Source organism: Nipponia nippon, unplaced genomic scaffold (genome assembly GCF_047370975.1).
Source record: "Nipponia nippon isolate SJK-2023a ecotype South Korea unplaced genomic scaffold, ASM4737097v1 scaffold_1, whole genome shotgun sequence".
Classification (NCBI taxonomy): domain Eukaryota; kingdom Metazoa; phylum Chordata; class Aves; order Pelecaniformes; family Threskiornithidae; genus Nipponia; species Nipponia nippon.
This window is the reverse complement of record NW_028262290.1, coordinates 70188774-70215009: the sequence shown is the minus strand read 5'-3', so window position 1 is coordinate 70215009 and position 26236 is coordinate 70188774. Positions and strand designations below refer to the sequence as shown.

Genomic DNA, 26236 nt, shown 5'->3' with positions numbered 1-26236 from the left:
ATACATGGTGTTGGAGGTTGGTGAACAGCGAGGCAGTAAAACAGTCATTTCCTAAGATGCATTTTCAGCACACGCAAAATTGTCCGAATGTTGTTCAAAAGAGGCTGTTCACATGGATCTGAATAGGAGAAGGATCTATACAGAAATGAAGAGTATTCCTTACAAGCTGGAACACCCTATCTAACTGTATAAATCTAGTTATTGTGTATCAAGAGCAAATTGAACAGAAAAAGATTCTTACAAGCCATGGTGAGAATGCTTTCTCACCTGTGGATATATCTGATTTTCAGTCTTATAGTTACAAGGGTTTTGGCAAGACTTGCAAATTCCTGCCATGACTTCTGTCTACTCAAAACAAGCTGTTGGCTAGTGCTCTTGGCAAGCTTAGCATTTGCTGTGAGGCTTCTGCAAAAAAATGTTTCGGCCCTTAATCATTTAGGAGAACAACTGCTTCCCCAAGGCTTCTGTCTGCAATTTGAGTTGATGCGTCTCTTCTGTAGAGATGCCATGTGACACGTCCCACAACCACCTTAATTCGAATTCGCAAACCATATTTTCAAGGGTTTTCACAATACCTCTGAAGTTCCCTATGCATCTCTTTGTAACTCTCCAAATTGTAACTTTCCAGAGTCCAAAGAACAGTCTGGAATCAGGGTCACAATCCCTAAAAGAAAACCCAAAGCAACCAAAAGTACAGGTACACAACCTGCAGTGAGCAAGAAAAGCTGGGCAGAGCTAGAAGGAACTTCCCTCTCCGAACATTTATAAGGTGCTTGATGATAGGACAGAATAACATTAAGTACTACCATGCCACCCCAGTTTTCCTCGGATACTGAGTTAACAGGTACTTTGGCTCACATTAGGTTTTTATTGTTATTAGCAAACACTCCAAACTTGAACAGAAGTTGTGAAATCCAGCCATTCTGCAATTGCACACATGTCCATGCAAAGGTAGATAGCTGGTTAACTAGGCTGGTTGATCAGACTAACTGAACTTAGTAAATGGCTCCTCCTGTAAAGCACACTGCAGTATCGCAGTTCACTGTAGTGACTCCTGCACTGGCCAGAGCGTTCGCTTGTGAAGCTCAGTCATTGGGCATTTTTCATCTGTGTTTCAGGATCTGAATAGCTTCCCCTCCCCCCGCCCCATCATGTCAATATTAGAAGGCAGTGCATAAATTAATAGTTATTAAACAAACTGATGAATCCATAGCAAGACTAATCTGAGCCTTTCTTCTGTAGAAGGAGGTACAAGAAGGAAAAGCACATTTCATAGTCATTAAATGCCTGCTAACTTCAGAAATGTAAGCTGAGCAGGAAGGATTAGGGAGGAAAAGAATAGCAACAGCCACAACTTAGGTCTGGAGAGTTTCATCCCCTTTTTTATAACGGACAAAGACTTAAACCCACAGTAGCTTTATTTAACTCCCGTTTATTCTAGTGGTAATTATGAATATAAGTAGAGACTAGACAATGAAATGTTCTTCAGGAAACTTGGTCTATGCGGTTTGAGTAGGACTGTGTTGCAACTTGTTTCCCTAAGGCTTCAAATACCTCTCACCTAAAACTGTGAGGGAAACTATGAAACTGTAATGAATAAATAAAGAAATTTAAGCTACCTAATTAATTAAAATCCTGGAAAATTAGTATTAAAATTGCATTGCTTGCAATAGTAAGAAGATTGTTTACAGGTTCTTTCTATTCCATATTAAAAGCATAAAATGCTTTAATAGCAAAGAAATTCTGGAAAATGTACTTTCCATAGAGCATTTTAATTGTGGTGTTGTACTGAAATGATTGCACAAAACTGGAAAAAAAGATTTTTTTTTTAAATCCATGTGATCATTTTTTTATGTGTGTATGATTTATTTTTCTGAAATTTTGGAGGTGCAGAATGTTTAGAGATGACTAAAAAACCCACCTAAACCATTCTCAGCAATCCAAAACATTCCCCGAATTAAAAAAAAAAAAATTACCTTGTAGTCAACACCCATTAACAAAACAAACAAATAACCAACCAAACAAACCAGGGACTAAGCAGCAGAGGGCTGAAGTCAGCATCCTAAAGCATATTTGTGTGCCCTGCATCTTGTCATGATTGATGCATTGCACTCGTGGCATTTGACAAACATTGTTTTGCAGGTACTTAGCATGATGACAAATTAACAAATGCAATAAATGGATTACAAAGCATTTACATAGTCATTTATGCCTTTTTCCCATCCAGTCTGGACTACTACAAAGTGATCTGAGGCCAGTTACGAAGAGATATACAAGCTTTACAAGGTGCAGCATGCAGCAGGGTGATTAATGCAGAAAGATTAATGAACATAATTTTGAATCTGTAGCTTTTGTCTTACGCTATTCGCTCATTTTGTTATTAATAGGCACTGAAATCATGACCCTTATTTCATAAATCCTCAAAGGGCTGGCACTGGGCTGCCACAGATAGCATTCTTGAAGCATCTTTAAAACAACCTCTGATAAACAGGGACAAAAGAGATGATCATCCAGGAGCAAACATCTGAGAAGCAGGGTAAATTAGCTTGGGTGACGGTCCACTCTATCATGGCAGCAGTGTTTCTGGCTCCTCCATACCCTACTGATCTGGCACTGTAAATCTCAGTGGGCTATTGCTGAAGTGGCCTCAGATTTGAAGTTACTCGGTGGGGTGTCTCCCAAGATTTTTATGGCGGGGAAATGACAGGAGTAATCTTTCACATGTGTCATCCCTCAAGAAAGATGACTGCTAAGTAGTGATGCTGCATTTGTAGACAGTGACCAAAAGTGCTCCTTTCTGGGAGAGACCTCATGGGATCTTGATGTTTCTGCTGGGCTGCAGAGGCTTCTGCAGCACAAAGATGCCCCTCACTTCATGCAGGTGTCATCAGTGTGCAGTGCTAAGCTGCTGCAGCTGCCACCACACTGTGTTCCTGCTGTCTCTTTCTCTTTGTGTAATAAATTTGTTAAAACTTGGTTCGGCCGCTCTCCACCACAGACAGCAGAGGTCATGATCCTAAACATATTCTGTGGATGCTTCTCTTTGTCCTGTTTTGGACATATAAACAGAAAGGCAATTTGTACCAAAAGTGGTTTGGGTTCATTCTTTTATTTAATTTTGAGTTTGATTATTTAGATGATGCATGGTAATTTTTGATGTGTAGTAAATCTGATGTGTACTGTAAGACATAGGAAACGTTTGATCTTCTACATTCAGCCTAGCAAGTTAACACGTGTCAGCTGAGCTGTGCTAACTACCCAATTTTGTGTTCTTTGCCTGTGGCAGCTATATAATGGTTCAATTTAGCTAGCCCTCAGAGAAAGCACCTGCAGAGATTTGGTGTACCACAGACTGTCTCACCCCTTACAGGCATGCAAAGCTGTGAGTTTCTCAGTTTGACCACTGCAGTTTACTGCATACTTGTGCTATCTTGGGTTACAACATATGTATTTGTGGGGGACATACTGAAAGCCAGTTAAGAGCCTCTCCCCAGATATGAAGCACTGAACACCTGCAGGATGAGCTCCTTCTGGTACTGCTCACACTCTGGGAGAACATAATTGCCTCCCCTTGCCTGTATAACTGCTGGAGGACACATTTTCAGTGGTGGCTAAGTTGCGCATTTGTGGCCACGGAGGTGATGGGGTGGAGAGCCAAGGGCTGGGGCACTGTGGGGCAGTTGGTGTGAGTTATAGGGGAATGAAGTCTGGCGCTGCAGATTTGCAACCCATTCTAGGAATGCTAAGAAGCGCTATTTCTGAAGATGTTTTGCTGCAGAAATGCACCACACCCCATCTAGGGTGCAAAGGGGGAAAAGAAAAGAGAGAATGAAGCAATAGATGAGGGAGTGACAGCAACTAAAGAGTTGCAACAGATACTTGTGCCTTAGGGAGCATGGGTGGCACGAACAGATATGAGGAAGGGAGGGAAGGAGAGTTAAAGGAGGTGTGTTAAGCTGTATGTAAGAGCTGTGATTCTTAGCTTAAGCTAGCAGCTAAAAATTTTATATGTTGAATGAAACTCAGTGACCAATCTACTCCAAGACACTTGTATGCATTAAAATTCAACAAGAAAAAGAAACACAGAGTAAAAAGAATGATAAAATAACACTAACAGTAAGAGTGTGGTGCTTCTCAATCAACGTTACATGTGAAATACATGCCTGAAAGCAAGCTCTAGTAGTCACAAAGTAGAAAATAGAAAAGTAAATCTATGTGCTCTTCTCTTCAGATTTCAAGAAAACATTTGGCCAAAAATACAAAATAGATATTGACAAATAGAGCCAACTAGAGAAGGAATTAAAGAAAATTTGATTCGAATGAGAATAGAAGCATAAAACTAGTATTTAAGAATGTTGGAGATTTCATAATTGGATTATCACAACAGCAAATGTTATATACTTCAGAATTGGCTCTTATTATGAGACAAGGCTCCTTCAGAAAGCAGAACTCATCAATCCTCTATAATAAAGTGAGAGTACTTTTAAACTGATGTATGATATATGTGAGACTTGTATAAATTAATGTGTTCTTCCTAAAATTCTGTTTTGTGGTGACATATGTAGGAATTACGTTTTCAAATAGAGCACTATTTGGAAATGGAAGTGGCAAATCAATTTACGTAATTAATTCCATTTTTGAAATGTGAAACTTAATAAAACATCTGATCTGAAGAGTTAAGTAGCATTCAGACAAATATCATCCCTCTTCTATCAGCAGAACACTTCGGACATTGTTTCTTACAAAGTTGTTTTCTACATGTCGGATTTCATCTGGCAAGTCATATATTCTGCAGCGATTAAAGATGATGTGTGGGGAAAAAAAGAGCACTCGAGGCAGAGCTCTAGCTGGTACATATAGGGATGAGGAAGCTGAGTAGATAGTCCTATCTCCACTCTTCTGGTGTGTCGTAGGCTGACATGCCTAACACTCCCTACATGATGTACCCTGTTGAGATGATCCAGCTATCCTGTGCTGAAATGCTGGTCTTTTGCATGGGAGTTCTGAGCTTCCTTAGACAGCACTGACCAGGGATCTGGTCGTATTTCCAGATCTGGGAGCAGTATATCCATGCTAACCGAGAGGTGACAGCATTTAGTTTGGGTGCAGAACTACACTAAGGCTATGTTGCTGTCAATGCCCAAGCTAGACCTCCTCATTCACAGCGCCTATTGAGCTTAACTACATGCCCAATGACCCTTTGGGTTCAACCCAGGTACTTCAGCTAATTAACTCAATTAAGCATGTGTGGAGAAAGCAAAGACACATTACGTTCAGTCAGAAGTGTAAGAAAAGAGACAAAGGCTGTGAGATCTTCAAGAGCTTAGCCCTGGAGATCACATGACACTCCTGTTTGCAGAAGGTGATGGCCTTAGGAGAGGAGGGGCTTTTGGATGGCTCTTGAGTTTCTTGAAGCATTTGTAAAGTTGCCTTGACCATACTGGAGTAATTAATGGGACTTGGCATTTCTGTGTGTACTAAATTACAGATTTATGCATGGTAAAGCTCACCACTGTCCAAATGTACCTGTAGGGCCTCAGCTAAAACCTTTGAAGTCAATATCAGTCTGAAGTGAATGAGAGGTGGATCATGCCCTTAAACAAATATTTCTGGAAAGCCCACTGTGCATATGGAAAAATATTTTCTTGCTAAGCTGACATTGTAAAATTAAATATTTTTTTTGGCTCCAGGCCTTAAAGGAAATGGAACAACTTTCTTTTCACATATTATTTTTTAATGATGCAAAAAATATGTTTAAGCTTCTTTTTATTTTAAAGTGACCGTGTATCTTTTTTCAAACTTTTCTAAAGAACCCATCCCAAGAACAAAAAATACCCCAAACCCATTGATGGAAGAGAAAGCATCAGAAATTATTGACCTGAAACGTTTTTGAAAGTTTTAAGTTTGGAAAGCAGGGAATAAATGGAAACTCTTTTGCAACCACAAGAACTGTTTTGCACTGTATGCCAGGCCGTGGGTGTTTGTGTGTGTCAGAGCTCGTCATGTAGTTATGGGGATTATATTTTCCATCCATGCTTATGAATCATTCAGAAACAGATCCAGATTTCTGCTATTGCTTTGTTATTTGTAAGCATAAATTAAATAATCTGGGTGATTAACTTTCAGACTACAGAATGTCCATAAAGTGATTGCTGCAGTGTGTCACCACTGGCTGTTCACAAAAGGTGACTGATTAACAGTTTTACAGTGTAAGCTTTCAGCTTCCCTTCCAGAGAACTAAAACTTTTAAGAAGTTTGAAAAATGAATATCAAATTAAGTCAGAATTTAACAACAGTTAAAGGATCTGATTTACAATTCTTGTTGTGAGTCTTCATCTACTGGGAAGCAAGTGTTGCATACCTTCTGTAATGTTAGTAATTTGAATTGTGCTACTGGATCAAAAGAATCACTTCTAGGAACTACTCACCATCGGTTTAGCAGGGACACTTGTCAGTTTAGCACATAGTGTTCAGAAGTTATGTTTTTGTATAATTCAGTTAATAACTTGAGTTATCTTGGGTGTGGATTCAGAATATCTGTGAAAAAAACCCTATATGCATGTGTGCTTCTTGTTACTATTCTGTTATAACCAATTGTTGCTAGTCCAACAATACTGTAAAACAAATGGCACTATTAAAATATTTGGGGGATAGATACCAAAGGACCTTTGGAGGAGGTTAGTCCTTGCATGCCCAGCCTTTATGTACTGTTAACACCTGCGTGATGCCTGAGGCATGCCAGCCAATAATTATATACCTTCATATTTCTTTCCTGACAGTCTGTCATCATTACCTCTAACTGTGAGTTAAAGAGAGATTCTTCATGCCTACCCTTTTTCCCTGTACCAAATTCTACAATATCTTCTGCAAAATCATTTTTATTTCACCAGCAGGTTACATAATGGGGTTCATTACAACCCTTTTGCATACAAAAGAAAAATAATGTTGTGCCAGTTCTTTTGAACTACTTAAGTGACAGCTGCAGAACAGACTATATTTGAGCAAACACATTGCAGAAAGCCATTTGCAATTAAAATGTTTTTAATTGCATTTCTAATGACCATATTTTGATCTTACTTTAAATCAGGGCCATCATGGTTTGCATCTCAGAGAAAGGCAATGGCATAGGATTTGCATGTAATTCATGCATGGTCACTCCAGCAGCGGGCTTTCTGTGAAAAGCAAGGAATCATAAAACACGCATGTGTCAGTAACACATGAAAGTTGGGTTGGAACAGGGGAGTTCAGCTCTTTACAAGAAACTGTAGGGTTGAAAGACAGAAGGAATCAGTAGGTCATCTTGTCTGATCTCTTGTAGAATATGAGCATCTACCTCTCTAATGAGGTTAATAATTTGCTATTAATTGGTGCATATGTTGCATCTGACTTATGTAGCTCTTACAGAAAACCTTTCAATCTTCATGTGAAGACATTAAGACATGGGGAAACTACATGTCCATTGGTCATTGCTCCAGGGATTAATCGTTCTTGCAGTTAACAACTAGAGCATTTCCCCACCTAAATTTCCTTGTTCTTAGCTTTTGTCTGCTGGGTGTTTCTTTTGTTTTGCTATGCCTTTCTTGATTTATTAAAATTCCTTTTATAGTCACTTTTTTTTTTTTTGCCATGTAGATATTTTATATGTTGTAAGCAAACCATCTCTCACTATAGTTTTTTAAAAGCTGAGCAGATTTCTTGTTCTGTCTGTGCAAGGCATTGTCTTCGAGCTCTCACATAACTGGGGTGACACTTTCTGCGCACCTTCAACATCTTTCTTGAAATGACACCAAAGCTGCAGGAAACGTTCCAGTATTAGTCTCACCAATGCTATAAGGGGTAGCTAAAATTGCCTTGCCTTTGCCCCATTAATTGCTCTTTGTGTATCTGAGGATCATAGATGTGTCTTTTGCTGGGTCACCGTAATGGAAGCTTACCTTGACATATCTGTGTACTTAGATGCCCTTAAATATTACTTTATTTTGCCCCTGGATGAAATTCCTTAGCCTGTGGCTGTGGTCAACATTCTTTTTTCCTAGATGGACGACTTTCATAGAATAGTTTCTGTTGGAAGGCACCGTTAAAGGTCATCTAGTCCAACCCACCTGCAATGAGCAGGGACATCTTCAACTAGAACAGGGTCCTTAAAGCCCCATCCAACCTGACCTTGAATGTTTCCAGGGATGTGGCACCTACCACCTCTCTGGGCAACCCATTCCAGTGTTTCACCACCTTCACTGTAAAAAAATTTCTTCCTAATATCTAGTCTAAATCTACCCTCTTTTAGTTTGAAGTCATTACCCTTTGACCTATCACAACACGCCCTGCTAAAAAGTTTGTCCCCGTCTTTCTTGTAAGCCCCCTTTAAGTACTGAAAGGCTGCAATAAGGTCTCCCTGGAGCCTTCTCTTCTCCAGGCTGAACAACCCCAACTCTCTCAGCCTTTCTACACAGGAGACGTGTTCCATCCCTCTGACCGTTTTTGTGGCCCCCCTGTAGACCTGCTCCAACAGGTCCGTGTCTTTCCTGCGTGGAGGGCTCCAGAGCTGGATGCAGTACTCCAGATGGGGTCTCACGAGAGCGGAGTAGAGGGGGAGAATCATCTCTCTTCACCTGCTGGCCACGCTTCTTCTGATGCAGCCCAGGATACAGTTGGCTTTCTGAGCTGTGAGCACACATTGCTGGCTCATGTCCAGCTCTTCATCCACCAGTACCCCCAAGTCCTTCTCTGCAGGGCTGCTCTCAATCCTGTCATCCCCCGGCCTGTATTGATAGTGGATGGCTGCATAACTGTTTAGAGTTTGGCAGGGTATCTAGGCTGCCCTCCTCTCAATTTCATTTGCCATTCAGCTGGGATCAGTGACAGCTACAAATTTGATTAAAATGTTGACTATCATCAGGCTAAATATGGATCTCACGAGAAACATCTTCGGCTGTAGGTGATTCCCAACTTTTTGAAACCTGTCTGTGAGCCATTATCCTCAAAGAATCAAATCAGTTTTTTGACAAGATGTACTTTCCAATATACTCTGATGACTGGTGGTAGTATTAATATTCTTATCCTTTAATTCTTTGTGATGTAAATCCTACATGACTTTTTCATTAATCTATCCTAGATTAATGCCAGAATCTCTGGTCTTTAGTTACGCAGGGTGTCTGCTTGCCCTTCTATTGAGAGCTTTCACAAAATTAATGCTCTCTAGGCATCTGAAATCTTTCTGCTATTGCAGGCTGTACTGGAGATGAGTATCAGCCAGCAGGGCATTTCAGCTAATTCTTATAGAATTCTTGGCTTAAAATTTTCTGAATCTTCTGTTTTTAAGATATTTATCTCTTGTGAATGTTGTTCAACATCCTTCTTAATTACTTGCAGACTACAAAGTACTGCAATGCCCTGCAGTCTCATGCATCATCCTTTTTATTGTCTCAGCAGCTGCATTTCTTGGTGACAAGGCTTTAGCTCTGGTCTAGGTATAAGAGTTAGCAATTGTAGTGAACACTACTCATTTCTTTCCATCATGATTCATAAATACTATGGGAACAGTCTGTCCCCTGAGTGGCAGGTGTAACTGTAATTGAGTTCAGCAGAACTTGTGGCAAATGCAGTAAATGAGTTGTACAGCAAGATAACATCCTCTGGTTGATAAATTGGTTGAATGAAAGAGGAGATCTCTCATTTTCTACAAACCTTACCTTGTTCTGATGGGACCTGCAGCTACAGTCTGAACACAATAGCCAAATCATAAACATATAGTTTGTGAACGACTGTATGTTTGGACATCACTTGATGTGTGTATTATACTAGAGCCACTATTATCAGTGTCTCTCAGAATGCTAGTCATGCACTGCTTGGTTTTAATACTAATCTAACACAGTTAAATTCAGTTCCTAAAATTAGAGCTCTACATGATTTCAGTGGAAAAAGAACAGATAGTCTCTGTAATTATCACTGAAAACAGCCCACAGAATGTTTAGGAGTGAACAAAGTAGTACAGATCCATAGAAAAGTATTGCCTAGTAGTATTCATAATGTTTTTGAAATTTCTTTGTACAACCAGAAGCATGCATGTTTTTAAAATGTCAGGTTATTTAGAAACAATTGTGTCTGACTATTATAAACATATTTTCTTGAAATACACTGATAGCAGTTAAATTGGTGTTTGTTGAACAAATAAATCAACTGAAATGATAAGAACTAACATTAATTTAGTTACTGTTTTGAATGCATTGTCAGTTCAAGGCATAAAATATATACCTTTGGTGGAAAGACACTTCTCAAGAATAGAAAAAGATATGAGGAAAACCCATGCAATTAAATGAAAACCACATAAAAAAAAAAACATAGATAAAGCTACATTTCAAAGAAAGGATACACTTTTTGGCTCTGATTAATACAGCATTGACTCATCCAGGTTATGAAAAATATTGTATCAAAGCATCCTGTAATAGCAGAGGAACAGATACCTACTGGTAACCACAAATGTGCACAAATGCATACAAACTTATGTATATCTACATGCGTAGAGTAACAAACAATAGCAGCCCTAAACATTACTTCAGTGCCTTGCCTGGAAAATATTTTGTCCAAGATGTGCTGAAATTGGCTGGGCAACTTTATACTGATCGTCTTCTGTTCTGACATGTTTTACGAAAAAAAACCCAGGAAAGTGTATGTATGTATCTTCTTGCCAACAGTCAGAAAGGACAAAAGACTCAACTTGCAGCTTGAAAGAACTCAGAAACGCAGAATCAAATGACATTCCATCACCCATTACATACACTTTCTGCACTGAGCAGCCTGTATTAGAAACAACATGTAGCAGCAAATATTGGCATGTTATTTCTTTCTTGATAGACTTCAGAAAAGTTTTCTGCAATTGCTTTACGCAGAAGGGCAACGAATAAGACTAAAGTAACTATTAATATCATAGCTCCTGTATTAAAAGTAATTTAGATATGGCTGAGTTAGCTTTACCCCCCAAAAAAATCATCCAATATTATTATCAGTACATAATATCTAGACATTTAAACAAAATAGGTGTTTACAAACTGTTAAACAGAAAATGAAGTTTTTTTAAGAACACTGTTTCATGACCAAAAAAGAACTCTAAATTATAAACCAGAGTACAATATATAAGGAAAGAGAGAATTAAAAAGTAAAATAAGCAATCAGCATAAATATGTATAACAGTGAATATAAATAAGAAAATTAAAACCTACAAACTCTTGGTATCATTGCAGTATCTGTTGCCAATTGCTTTAAGGAAAACAGAGAGGATGAAAGGGTTATACAGGGCCTGAAAAAGAGTAACAGCGGCTTAAAAATATGAAACCAGATAATATTAGCTAATCAGTTGGATGCTCAGCCTGGACAAAATATTACAATGGCTAAAATGGTACTCAACAAAATGGGAACATGAAGCAATGACACACAAGTTTTCGCAGCCCCCACACAGAGGTTTCAGGACTAACCCACTGCCCACTGCTTTGCCTTTCACAGCCTTCCTTATCCTGAAGGTATTACAGTGAGTTCACCGAGAAGATGCAGAAAGCAAGCTGTGAATGTACTACAGCGTGCACTAAAACCTACCATACACCCTTCATGCTGGTTGTCCAGCGTATACACAAGGCAGAGTGCTGTCCAGGTGCACAGTGGGGAGACATCTGAGAGATTCCTGAAGCTATGGTGGCCACAAGGACAATGCATCTACTCCCACATTGCCCTAAGAAAGAGTCACTGAGGCCAGGGATCAGGTGAATTATCCTGGCGGTGCTACGCTGAACCTTGCGCACATGGAGTCAAAAGACAGAACAGGAGTTGCTGGCAATCATCCTGGCTTGGTGGAAGCAAATTTTCCTGAAAATATTTGAGTTCTGTTTTTTTTTAAGAGATAACAAATCCAACTGATAAAAGCAATTGCATTGATGTAGCGTAGCTGGCCATCAGCAAGGTGACTTCAGACTTCATAGTTGTACAATGTTTTCAGTAAGAACCTGTTACTGCGTGCAGTCAAAATGTGAAAGCATGTATTCTTCCTTAGATTAAAAGTTTTCTTGTTGATATATATGTATGGAAGTATGAAGGACTGTCAGCTGCAGGTTGATTCTGCAGTGCTGTGTGGCCCATGCAATTCAATCAACTTTCTGGAAGAAAATATATTGAGGAAAGGGTGTAAGATGTACATACAAAATTTGCAGATGATACTGAGACTTGTGACTTGGTAAATCAGGGTAACTTACTCAGTTTGAACTGGATAACTTGGTTAACTTTGGAGCAACCAAGTAACATAATGTATTTTAATATAAGCAGAAACAAACTAGAACCCAAAATATGACTATGTTTGCCCATGGCTGCTTCCTCCCCATGAACAGGGCTTTCTAACACACCTGTAACTAGTCACTCACAAAGAGGGCTTAGGAAGGGGGTGGGATCTTGTATCTTTCTCCTATCTAACCTCCAGTTCAGTCAGCATTTTTAGGTCTGAAGCAAGTAGCATTATGTAATTTGGGGTCTGATGCAAGTAACGTCAGATAAATTTGTATGGCTGGTTTTATGCAGGTGGGTAGACTAGAAAATGTAAGTGCTGTGACAGTCTAAATGGTACTGAGAAACAGCCATCCTTTTTGCTCTAACATGCATGAAAGTATCAAAAATGTACCCTCTGATAAATAACATAATGCATCAGACTTGAGTATATCATTCACCTCAGCTTCTTCCACCACAAGCTGTGATATAGCACAAGCCATACAAATTGTCACAGACATGTCATGTATGCTGCTGGCCAACTTTCTTTGTTTACTGAGAAGTGTATAAGGCGCAAAATAATATCCACGTTTAATTGCAGGCAAAACATTTGCTGAGAATAAACACAGAATTACAGGAGCCCAACCTTGCACTGGCCATAGTGTGGGAAAGCTCTGCCTTTTCTCAATGACTCTGTCCAGGGGCACTAAATATCTCTCTGACTCTAAAGACAGGTTTTATCAGAGATTAAAATTGCTTAACTAGAACAAGATAATTCTTTGTACAGAGAGATCGCTGATCTGTCGGGTGACCCATATTAAGTAAGAAATTTTGAAAACAAATCTCTGAATTCCCCTCTTCTGCCCATTGTATCCTTACAGGGCAAGGTCTCCCCCTCATTTGCCTTTCAGACCAGAAACAGTCAATGGCCCTTAGTTTGCTCAAACCCCTTGCTCAGGGAAGTTTTTTTTCTTTCCATCATGCCAGAGGGAGGTCTGCTCCCTTCTGCACACAGGTTCCCTCCTTGTGCCAAATCTTTCCTCCTTCTGCAGATTCCTGTGTCATGTGCCCCCTCCTGCTCGTGCCCTAGAAGCATTTTGTGCTGGACGTGTCCAGGAAGGGTGCAGTTCTCCTCCCTCCAGAGGGTCCCCAGAGTACAGCAACCAGGACAAATTGCTTTCCTTCCTCCTGCCCAGCCCTCCTGCCCTCTTTAACAAAATGTGATAAATGGTACTCACAGAATAAACAGAAAACAAACTTGTTAACTACTTGCACCATTGCTTTCAATCAGGTTGAGAATTTTTTATAAAATGATTCTTGGAATAATCCAACATTTAGCACTATTTGTTGCAACAGGAAAGAGACCCTATTCTTATATTACATATATTACATAAAATTTAGTTCCACGTGGCAGGACATACTGCATCCTGTCTGTTTCAGAAGAAAAGATATTCCAAAGAGACTGCAGCTGCAAATATTTCAGACATTAAAGCAAAAATGAAGCAAGATGAAAAACGAAAGTGCTGAGCACAACCAACCAAATTAAAACATAAGAAAACAGGTGTGGTAAGAGAACATGGAAACAAACAAACGAACAAAAAGATGCTGCAGTATATAGATCCAGGAAAATATTGCAGTCACTGTTTTAAAGGCATTTGGGTTTTTTTAATGACAATTATTTTCCACATTGCATATAGCCTCTATGCATTTGCATTTTATTCATATTCTAACACTTGTGTTGAGTAGCAGAAATACAATATATAGAGTATTTGCAGAAAATAAGACCCTAATTCATAATTGCCATTCTTGCCCATAGAAGAAATATGGAAAAAGTTACATGAGAAAGGTAAATCTATATGGACTCTTTAGAGCATTTATAGGAACAGACTCCAAACTTTGGCACTTCTTTGATGTTATGGGTAGGTCCTAAGGATACTGTCCATTCTTACTGGCAGGAATTACTGCTTTCTGCCACACACACTCTGGTGTTCTGCAAACTATGGATGATGCTGGTAGGCATCATCCTTCTGCCAGTCATTGCACTGGTTGTCAGAGGCTAATTACAGTTCACTTCTGCACAGCAGCTTTAAGAGGAGAGGACCCTGAAACTTCTCTTTCTTCTTTCACATCCTGCGTATCATTTAGGAGTATTGCACTGTATTTCTGTTTTGCAGTTCTGTGGTTTATAATCTCCTACAAGTTTCTGTTGATGTGTAAAATAGTTGCTACTGCTTCTTTTTGGGTTGGGAAGGATTTGATCATTCAAATATTTATTAACATTTTTCTGAGACTGATAAAACAGTGAGATAGATTTTTACATTCTCAATGGTCATAGAAGACGTGAACTTTGAATGTAGTGATCAAATATTAAACACTTTTTTACCTTTAATTTGCATAGACACTACTTTGAGTTTTAAGAATAATAATGTTAAGGTATGGAAAATATTATAAATTCATTTTTATTTTGGCATGTTTCTGAGCTGTGAAAAAAAAATACAAATCTCATTTGTGACATGAACTTAAGCTATTTCTCAGCATGGCTTTTAAACTAGTTGACAAAAGGAAAAAAGAAATCTAAATTATTTGACTATTCATAAAAATGAATTTAATACATTAACCATTAAATATTCTTTTAGGACTGATAGAATGTCTTGAATAATAAATCCTTTTAGTTGTAAATAAGGTATTTTATTTCTAAAATCTCTGAACTTATTATACCCTCAAATTTGACCAGGTCTAACAAGGCTCAGCTGGGATTTCTCCTCTGAATATTGGAAGGTTGGTGCCTTTGCTAGGATAACTGGGAGTGAGCATGGCCTCTCTGGATACACTCAGAGAAGACCCTTCTCTCTGGCTCGTTGCTGTTTCATTTGCATTCCCACCCTCCTTAGCCCTGCAGGGAATGGAGAGCCCCGAGCCTCCTCACAACCGTCGCTAGCCTTGGGAGGGTATTGCAGCTCCCTGAAGGTTATTCCTCTCCCCAGGTATGAGCAGATGTTGCTGGAGAGCAAATAAATTACAGAACAGGCTCTAACTTTGCCCATAAGTAATGGGCAACCAGAGAGGTGTCCTCAATCACCTCATAGTGGCTGCCCATAAGCAATGGGCAACCACAGAGGTGTCCTTGTTCACCTCAGTGTGGCAAGTCAATGGGAAAGCTAATAGGCCCCACTGGTGGGAAAGGGGGTATTTCTCCCAGGTGTTTTATTCTTGCCTATCAGCTGGCCTGACTTAAGTGGTGCTGGATGTTTTGTTGTGGTGTGACAACTCTGATGTCCTCCGTGGGGAAAGGAGGGGAACCTCAGTCACATGGATGCCAGACTCTGACAGGAGGCAAGTTTGTGACAGGCTGGACCATGTGGACGCTGCCTCTTCTCGCTATGGGTGAATGGATAGGCACCCTAGGCAGCTGCCTGCTCATAGTCACCCCAAAGCCAGAAGCTCCTTCCTGTCCATCTGACCATGGCACTGGAGAGCCATCTGGGGCTAAATGTGGCATAGCTGTACTCAGTCTGAAGGGGACAGTAGTCTGCCGAAACACCCTGCCTGCTAAAACAACCTGTATAGTCACTGGAGGAACAGTGGTGGATGGGATGGGTCCTACATTTACATTGAAAGGTTAAAAAATATGTTTTGTGTTCCCTAAATATTGTTGGGGAGTATAAAGACTTCAGCGGTAATAAAGATTACTTATGACAAAGGAGTGCAGTCTCGAAGTAGGAAAATTAACAGTTAAGAATATGATTAGTTTTCACTAAGGGCCATTAAAACTCTAATGCAAAGGGAATTGTCTAAAACTTTCAGCTATTTTCATGATGTTGACTTTGCTCACAACCTGAACATTAAAAACAAAGGCTAAATGATGTTGGTGTCCTGACCTTCGCAGTGGTTTTGGTGAGTGTTGCAGATGTTATGAGGCATTAGTCATGGGAGACACTTAACAAATCCATTTGAAGTTTTTAATTTTAAACAACAGGAGCCATGAGTCAACCCTTAGCATTAACTTACCTTTGTTATTTAATATAGGTCTTAATTGTTTAAATAATTGTGGGAAGCCATTTTATTTCTAGAGATATTATGTGAGGCCGGAGGCATATTTTGTGACTATCACACTCTTTTAATTGTCCATTACTGTTTTAGATATTGAGGTCTACTCTGAAATAGCAAATAGGCTCCATTATTCACCTGAAAGAAATGAAAAATATTAAAAAATAGTGTTCATGGAAATATCATGGTATAATTCAAAGTCCAAGTAAATCTCCCTATCATTCTGAAAACTTGTGTATGTTCTCCTTTTTGACACATCATATTCTTGAGCAAAATTTTTAACTAGCATCTTATGGCACCTTGTTATCTGTTCTTCTTCTTGCTAATATAAATGGCAGATGTATAGCATCTGTAAATACTCATGAAGACCAAGTAGGTAGAAAAATTATCACATCAGCACTTCACCTTGCAGTACTTTTTCTGTATGATGGTTGTGTTTGAAAGGCAGGAAAGAGTAAAAGGCCTATCTTTCTATCTTATCGATTCTTATGGCTACATTCCATGTAATAATAATTATAATGTACTATCAGATTTAACTGTAAAGACTTTAGCTACGGTCTTGTATAAATTGAATTTTTGTGGGAAAAATAAGCAAGGATGGGATCAATGAGGCAAATTTGGGATTAGGAAAATAATATTGTGCTTCAAGGAGTATTAAAATTTGTTTAGATTAATCATGGATTAACACTGTAAAAACTGAAAACCCATTGTTGCAAATCTCTTTGAATTAGACTGAGCTATTCTAAGCTAACACTGAACAAAGTTTTCATGTGTGGAATGAGTCAGGAGTTTTCAACTTTTGCTAAAATCCAGATTAAAAAAAAATACTGTTGATGTATTTGTTTCAGCAAAGGTTTCCTCAAGGCTTGGGTAGGGTTTCATGTTGAGTGAAGGAGAGGAAAAAAGATTCCAGCCATGGAATAATCCAGGTGAGAAACTGCACCTGGAAAGCAGAGAAGAAGAAAAAAATTATATGGTTTTATCCTGGGATAAAATATGGTGGGTAGTGTAATGTTACCCACTTAAACTGAAGCTGTATCTGCCCCTGCATATAGTAGGGAAACAAATCTATATTTTGCAATTAATGAATAAATTGCTTTAATTGCTTTCATTTTTTTTTCTGAAAAAGGGGGAGTGAACTTAAACTATTCTCTGACTCCTGAAATTTCTGCACTTTTACAACACAAGCACTGCTGGTCAAATTAACAAATGACATTTAAAAAGCTGTGGTACTTAGGGAAAAAAGTTTCTTAGTGAGAAATCATGATACACACAGACAGCCTTTCCAATAGTCCTGGGTCAATATGATTAGTACAGCTGCTGCATGCAGCAGAAAGAGGTGCAACTGTCTGCTTACATATAGCCTGTATATGACCCAACCTTTTCTACAGTCTAAATAACAATCATTCCAATTAGATACAACAGAAATAATAGTGCAGCTGATATATAAACTATTTTTTGAATGGAGTCTATTTGCAAGACATTTACTAATTATTAATAATCTGTATATTTTGAAGAGTCTGTTATTCCATTGTTAAACTAAATCAGGTCAAAGATCAGACCAAACTGAATGCTGTAATTCTTGAAGCCCTCAGTTTTTATTTCTAACTGATTTATTTATGTAGAAAATCCACTAAATTGAAAAGGAGAAAGGAATGTTAAGATATTTCTGTCCTCTGCACTTTTGCTAGTGACCCTGGCCAGTAACCAGCAAGAATCTTCCACACTCCCAAGCTCTGTCAGATTCCTACTCTAGTAGAAGGACTACTTCAAGGCTCCTAATATCCCACATTTAATTTTTATGTCAAAAAATTAGAGTTGGAAGTGAAGTAACCATGAGGACACACACTGCTGTTGGAAAGGATTGGCAAGCACAAATCTGGGTGTTAGGAAAAGGGTTTGACAAGCGTGGAGGATGGAAAGGGGAAGAAAAAAAGAAAAAAGGTGAAATAATAATATTATAGCAATAATGTACAGGTAGAAAAGACAAACAGCAGTGTGTGTGTGTGTGGGTGTTGTTAGTTTGTTTGCTTGGTTTTTGATGTTTCCCTTACCTTCCTGCCTCATTTTAGAAAGACTTTTTTTAATGAAGTTGTCCTGTGTTATCTAAAGTATACACACACACAGAGACACACACACAAAGAGATATCTTGGAAAAGTTATTTTATTTAAAAGTGAGCTACAGAAACATGTTTTAAGAGTAATTGCAGCTGTCCCTGACACACTGTGCAGTGGTCAGCTAATTTGTGGGCATTGAAGTCATACAGCCACTAGCTTCGTGAGAGGACTGTCTCTGGGCTGCGGTACAGCAGTTTGCTCCAGTGCCACTTATTTCTTTGCCTGGAAGCATAGGAGATAAAAGACTAACCTTAAGATGACAGTGCAAGTCAATAGTAAGGTCCTGAATGAAGTGGGAGACACAGCGCTTACAGTCCCTGCTGGACAGCAGTCAATATGAGACATCACACTTAAACTGTCACAATTTGACCTGACAATCCTTTTTCAGAAGGACCAGAAATAGAGCTAGCCAAGTTACCTTGCATTTCTGAAGAAGGTCATGAGCAGGTCACTGGCAGATGGAAGTGTGTATTAAAGATGTCTAGTATGAGTATAAGCATGAACATTTCTAGCCTGCATAAACATAAATGTTAAGATGCATAAGGGATTGTTACTGCCTAGCTGGAACAGGAGCACAGTTAAAAGATCTTTATAAGGAACAAAGAGAGATGTTTGCTCTGTTCATGTGAAAAAAAAATTACTGGAGGAAAAAAAAAAAAGGAGACTTATATAGTCAGCAATATATGTTCTAAAAATGCAATTTCCGGATTAATAACAAAGACACTGTTCTAGTTCACTAGTTCCTTTAGGACGTGCGCTTTTGACCCATGCAACATATTGTGCCCCATGGCTCTTAGCTGAACTGTGACTTAACTGTGCTTATTTTTTTTTAAATGTGTGATGTCTATTAAAACTAGCTGGTGCTTGTACCAAGACCCCAGTGGAAATGAAAGAGATGTCTCGGTGGACTGTCCATTGGTTAAATATTAAAGGATCAAACTTTAATATTTAAGTGTGTATGTAGTATATTATATAAAACAAATTCCCATCTGAATATTTTAAGTTTTCTCTTTAATCTCAGGAAAGCCTGAGTTTCCACCCCTTAACTCTAATTAACCAGATAAAACAGTGTTTCAAGGATATATCTCCTATGAAAAGAGTCAGGTTTTTCTGTGATTATATATAACTTTGCTCCAAGGCACTTATTAATTTGCTTAAAAGTCCATGCATCATTTCACAGATTGTTTTAGCACTTGTCATCTTATCAGTCCACGTCTGAGTAAGGCACACTTGAAAAAAATGAAGTGAAAGATTAAGTATTCCAGTATGCTCTACATTATAAATATAACTGTCTTCATTTTATAAATGAATTTCCATAAAAATGAAGCAACAGAGAAGGGTGAGAGGTGATGGAGCACAGTGAAAGATGGTGGGCCTGACAAATGCAGCTGGAGAGGGAATCAGAGGCAGCAGGAAGATAGATACAGCTAGAAATCTTTTATCCCCCTGCAGCTCCAATACTCCTTGGATCCTCTATTTTGTGTCTCGTGCGCCAGGGAGCAGGAGGAGCAGGTGCTCTGCAAGGGCAGGGGGTGGTGGTAGGGCAGGAGAGGCAGTGCCCTGATGCTGATGGCTGCCATCTTGGCCTACCCCAGCAAGGAGGGTAGAACTGCCCAATGATGGTAACCCACAGTCCCCATCACCCCAACAGGCCCATCATGAGGCGGTTCCACAGTCAAGGCAAGAGTGTCCTGTCTTGGAAGTATCATAGTAGGCTGAAAACAGAAAAGAGAGGTCCTCCAGGTTAGTGAAACTGAGGCGCAGGTCCCTAAAGGCATTTCTTCAGCATCCCTATACACACACACACCATTTCAGTGCTCAAAATCCCTGCCAAGATACCACTTGACTGGATGGGTGTTTAAATCCTGTAGTTGGCTGACCTGTGACCACACACTATGCAGCCTAAATGCTGAGGTCCACTTGCGAGTTAACGGTGGCTGAGATCCCTGCCTCAGCCCGCAACTGGGTTTTAGATTAGATTTAAGTCTAATCTCCAAGTCAGAGGCTTGAATGTCACCTTACTACATGTCAAGTGAGGTCTCTCATCATGGGTTGTCTGCTCTCTTGCAGTCAACATTTGTAGACAGTGGAAGGGCTTCAGGAGGAGACCTGATAGGTCTGCAATGAATTGTGCAGCTCTGTGGACAGATAAGTAACTTGACTCTGAGCAAGTTGGCTCCAGAAGCAACATACCTGCATCAGAGCTGTGTTTCACCCAGGTGAATCAGCCCTGCATGCTGAGATAGCTGCATGGGGTCCAGGACCTATCCACTGAATTGGTCAGGCAGGTGGACTAGATGATCATTGTAGGACCCTTCCAACTGAAAATATTCCATTCCATTCCATTCCATTCCATTCCATTCCATTCCATTCCATTCCATTCCATGCCATTCCATTCCATTCCATTCCACCTTTTTACTTACCAGTTGTTTTGAAGTCGGATCGGGCATATGTCAGCCATTGTCACACACGTACAGCCATCAACCAGCCCTTGCACACCAAAATAACCAGAATGTAGATGGAGAGGAATGGCATTTAGGTCACTTAGAGCCTAACAATTCTATGATTCTAGGATTCTACGCAGAGGCAGATGACTATGCCTAGTCCCACTTCTCTGCTCTTCAGTCGTGGCTGAATTAGGCAGATCCTTGCTCAACTGATTTCTGATTTTATTTGGTTTTTTTTAGTCAGCCCTTCACTCTTACCATTCATTGCCTGGGAAGTTGTATTTGGGATGAGAAATCCATGAGGTCACAGGGGGAATAAAAGTCAGCTTTGCAACATTTAAGAACCTTTGAGGATCTGGGCCCAAAGGCTTAATCCTACACCATCAAAGTCAACAGGAACTTCCTTAAGTTAGAATGGGAAATTGAGGTAAGAATGTGAATATGTTCTTTTATCATTTCTTTTTTATAGTTTCTGTTGATAAAAAGCTTTGGAGTAGCAATTCTTCTTTGATGCTTCTCCTGTAAAATCAGAGTTCAAAGGGGCTGGTTTGGATCTGTACAATAGTCTGACATTTTATCCCTTTTCTTCAGCTGCACAATCATATAAGCAAATTGAGCAATACAGCAAATTAAAAAGAAGTGCTAGGAAAATCTTATTAATTTTACTGGCTGTTTGGCTTACTAGAGAAACTTAGCTGAGGAATCAGAATTTGCCAGTATGAGTGAAGAAGGAGAAGAAGAGGTCATACTACGCAGGAAGAGGTATGGAGAGGCAGCAAGGGCAAACTGGGAAAAGAAGGAAGCAGAGAGGAAGAAATGCAATGTAAGAGCAGCTCATTTTAGTTAAGAAGAAGAACTTTGACCTGAAAAAGCCAGGAGGAATCTTTGTGATTTTTCCTAACATAAATGAAATATCCACATATGATCTAATATGATGCTACTTCTTTTGCTTACAATTAAACGAAGCAGACTCAAGCTATGAATTTGGTGCACTACCTTTTCTCCGTACCTGTTTGAATTGCCAACAGGTTCAGCAGAAGGTTCATAAAGTTTTGTTACGGAAAATTATGAAATAATCTGCTGTTAGGAAAGTTTCATCCTGGTCTGACTCTGGTAGATTAGGTAATAGCCATTTAAGTCTTGAACTGAAATCTGTCTAATGTAATTGGATGTTCACACTCTCTGTAGAAATTGCTGTATTTCTCTGTATTGCTCTAAGCTCTTGGTGCCAATGTTATCTTGTTCCAAGGAAAACTGTGCGTGAAATATTTTCTGCATAAGAAAATACTTCCTTTTATCAGGTTTAAAAATTGTTGCCTCTCAGTTTTGTGGCAGTCCTGTTTATTCTTATATCATGTTAACTGCAATTTTGCCCACTTAGCTACAGCTGAATTACTCTATTGAGGGAGGGGTCAGAGAGTGGTGACACTGGAACTCATTATTTATTGACTAAGTTTGGTGAAATGGTTTGTCTGCAGGCGGTTGTACCCCAAAGACATTTTGATTAAACTTTTCCTGCAGGTTTTCCTACTAATTTTTTTTTAAATATTTGTTTGAGGCAAAATTTTTCCCATGTGTCTGGAAAGGAGGAATACTGAATTCCAGATCTGAAAAATTTGATTTGTCTCTGAAGGAGGAGATAGACGGGAGAGAAAAAATGGAGCTGGATAAGTAACGGAAGAAAAACGTCAGATGGAGAAAAGAGGAAATAGAGAAAGCAAGGAGCATCAAGATGAAGAAGAGTAAAGGAGTCAGGACTGAGTGTATTCATGCTGTATTGAATGGAAGGCAGAGCTTGCTTCCACAGGTGAGAGAAGCAAATATCCCAAAGCACTAGTAGGGAACACCGTTAATCAGGAAACTCCTAAAATTTCCTTACAGTAGGACACATTTCCTGGCAACGACACAGAGTTGTTCCTTGTCCTTCTTAGCTGTGGGTCAGGTGCTCAGATAATGTGAGTGAGTGAGAAGCTGGTGAACCATCATGCTGGAAAGCACAGAAATACACAATCATGATATTCTTGAGTTTTGCCTGACTCCTAGCCAAGCTTCTACACCATTTTTCTAGTGGAACAAGTTTCATTAGAAGTGATTTTATTAAGGACTTGATACAGAGCATGAGCAATTCTTCCTGTGAAAATGCTTAAAGCTCCATACGCTTGGGAGACTCCAACTAAATTTGTGTGGCAAAAAGTGCCCTGGACTTTTGTGTAAAAGCTTGTCTTTTTTTCTTAGCACTGACAACATTCTTAGAGAAGGGACACTTTTGCAGAAAAAGGGCCGTGGTGATCCTTGTGTACTTCAGTTCAAACTATACAGTGGCGTATATTGCAAATACTAAAGGCAAGTATAAAACAGTGTAGCTATCATCTTTAGGATTACCCTTTTAGAAATACTGAGCAGAGAAAACTTGCATTGTTAAGAGAGGCTTTGAATAATCATGCTGTTCAGTGGCAGCCCTTCAAGATTTGTTAAAGGTGCTGTTAGCTTCCAACAAGATCAGAATAATCAAAATGTGGAATTCCTGTTTTGATATATGGTACACTTAAAAAATAAAAGAAACTTGTCAAAGGTTTAAATTAATATCTTCTAAAAAAGAAACATATTTATTAAATGAGTTGTCTCGGATATTGCCAAATTCTGTAACAGCACAAGATCAGTCCTTTGAAATTTTGGGCCGTATTGCTTTTGGAAAGACAGTGAGCAATCAGACGTGTAAGTGTAAGCCATGCTGCTTGTTTAACTATGAACTAAAAAGATCCCTCCATTAATTGAATAATATATTGGTAATATATTATGAATATTCAGTTTTAATGTTGCCTTCCTGGACTTGTATTAAGTTTTCCATAAAGAAAAACTGGGGATTTTAATGAGGTCTCACAACCTCTCAACAACAGGAAAAGTATCACTAGCAGATTAATAGCTGGAATGCAGCTGGAAGTTCCCTCTGCCTGTCAGTAATTTAACTGGGATTTTTACTAATCTTTAGCAGTTTTAAACTACTATGCAGCCAATAGTATACAGCTAGAATTAGTAAAACCGATGAAGGAATTCCACACTGTGTGATACACATAATAAGCTTAAACAGATTTGGCTTAGAATAAGTTGTTAATTGACAGCATATGACTGCCTAAAATCACACAGCTGCTTTGCAAACCATTCAGACAGGCAGTTCTAAATTAATACACATCTAATTCATTATTTATGTAACAAATTATCTCCTTTCACAGTTAACAATAAGGAAAAGCATCTCCAAATGGGTCATCACTGTAGCTGGCCATACACTTATGTGGGATGCCATTTTCAAGAGCTGGAGAGAATTGGCAACTGCTTAGAAAAAACTGAGTTTATATTGGAGCTGGCCCTCATCTTACATCTCAAAAGGAAAGGAGCATAAATAAATAAATATTTCTCCAACTGCTTAGCTATATTTATTTTCCACTGCCTCCCTGCCTACAGCAACACGGATGTCCCCTGAGCTCTTGAACCTGTTTATTTCCCATCCGCTACCTGTCCAATTGAAGCAGCACTAATTATCCCAGAAGGCTTTGCTCCTGTCAGTTAAGGCAGAAAAAGCACTCAAAGCCTTCTGGAGATGCACCAGGGCCATTGCAGGCAACAGGTTGTGGAGCTCCTGGTGAAACACATCTAAAACCTGGAGTCACAGCCTGGAGCTTGGGAGGAGCATCAAAGTGGAGGAGAGGGGGTAGTGCCTAACAGGCCTAATACACAGCAGCATCTGAGAAAGTCATTATTACAGACACATGCACTTCTGACCTAATTACATTTAGATTTATTTCTCTTCTGCATGTAATTTATATTGCTTTGTTTCTGGTGTTGCTGAAAGGAGGTAATTTGTATTTATCTCCCAAGATTGTTCTCTGCAGGTCCACTCCTTTTCATTATGGGCTTTTTTCATAACTCATTTGTTTTCCTATCCTCTACAGACTTTTCCAGATTTGTAGTTTTGGAGGAGAATCCTGCAATTCAAATGGGAGAATTCAGATGTATGGTCTTTCCATGCTATGAAGAACTGACACCTCAGGGTCTGCTGGCGACCACCCAATCCACGACCACACTGAGCACTAAATCAGATAATTCTATAGGACTAGGAAAAAAAACTACTTTAAATAACAAATGGTAAAATTATATTAAAATTGTAAAAGCCTCCTTCCCATTTAATTTTTTGTGGAAATATAAAAGCTATTCCACTTACTCTCTTTGTAGCCACATAGGACCTGTATAAACCATAGCATGATGTTCAGGCAGATGTGGCTGATGTGCCAGAACTCACCCTATCCATAAGCAAAGCCATTAAGAATGAAGAAATCTTTCCATCTTCGCTACTTGACTGCAAGCACAGGGACAGGGTAGATACAAAGGGGGTAATAAAACACTCCCAGTATAGCAGTGTTGTATTTTTACCTCCTCTGGGCTCTGGGAATAAAGGGGAAGAGCAGATGTTCCTATTGGGGTAGCTACTCGGGGCCTTTGCTCTCAATCTGACAAGAGCCAAATATGGGATGAAGTGTGTGACAAACGAGAAGCACAAAAGTATTCATGCAGGAAACTTGCGACGTTCTGGGATTCACTCCCTTCATATAAATAATTAATTTTGTAGCTGGAGACTCTATTTATGACGTGTAAGATTGGCAGTAAAATATAAGATGGACCATGTGATTGCAGAGCTAGCTGAAAAATGAGAATTCAAGTTCAGGGAAAAAAAAGTGGGAGATTTGGAAATTTGATTTCATTTCATATTGGAAAAGAACAAGAGACTTTGAAACATTTTTTTCTTGGTGTAAAACCTAAAAAAAGAGCTATTCTCAGAATAGCAATACTGGAGGCACTCATGTGAAACGAAATACTTGCTCCTCAGTGAAATTCCTTCTGTCTGATATAGACAGGAGCTTGAACCTGTGGCTTCCATGTCCCAGTTCAACAGTCACTTGGGGAATAGCTTCTGCTTCTCTCTCTCTCATTTGGATCAGAAATTTAGTCCCAAACCCAAGGGAAAAATGTTGAAATTAAAACATGTCTGGAAAAAGATTTGGGCTTGATGAACTTGGTATTTTGGAATGAAAAAGGTAGAATAATTTGTTGATACTGCTTGTGCAGCTACACATGCAGTATCTTTGCTCGGCACTGAATTTAGTTCAAAGAGATTATTAACACTTGGTAAGATCTGTTCCTAAGATAAAATTAATAATTAAGAATTTTTTGTTAGCTCTTGTTATTGTTAGTTTTTATAATAGCACCATGTTCTTCTTCTTCTTCATCTGGATGTTTTAAAAAATACTGTTTCTCAAAATGAAAGTTGGTACTAAACCTGGACTACAGACTAACACTGAGAACAAGCCTTGTTTTAAATTGTTTTATTAAAG

General features: G+C 39.1%; 1 long non-coding RNA gene across 1 annotated transcript; it reads left to right on the top strand.

Annotated features, from left to right (window-relative positions):
- The first annotated feature begins 21142 nt into the window (after positions 1-21142).
- Positions 21143-25990, top strand: LOC148057413 (uncharacterized). Its single transcript, XR_015705057.1, has 3 exons — positions 21143-21279; positions 22486-22659; positions 24800-25990. It is a non-coding gene; the product is annotated as an uncharacterized LOC148057413 (long non-coding RNA).
- Positions 25991-26236: the final 246 nt, after the last annotated feature.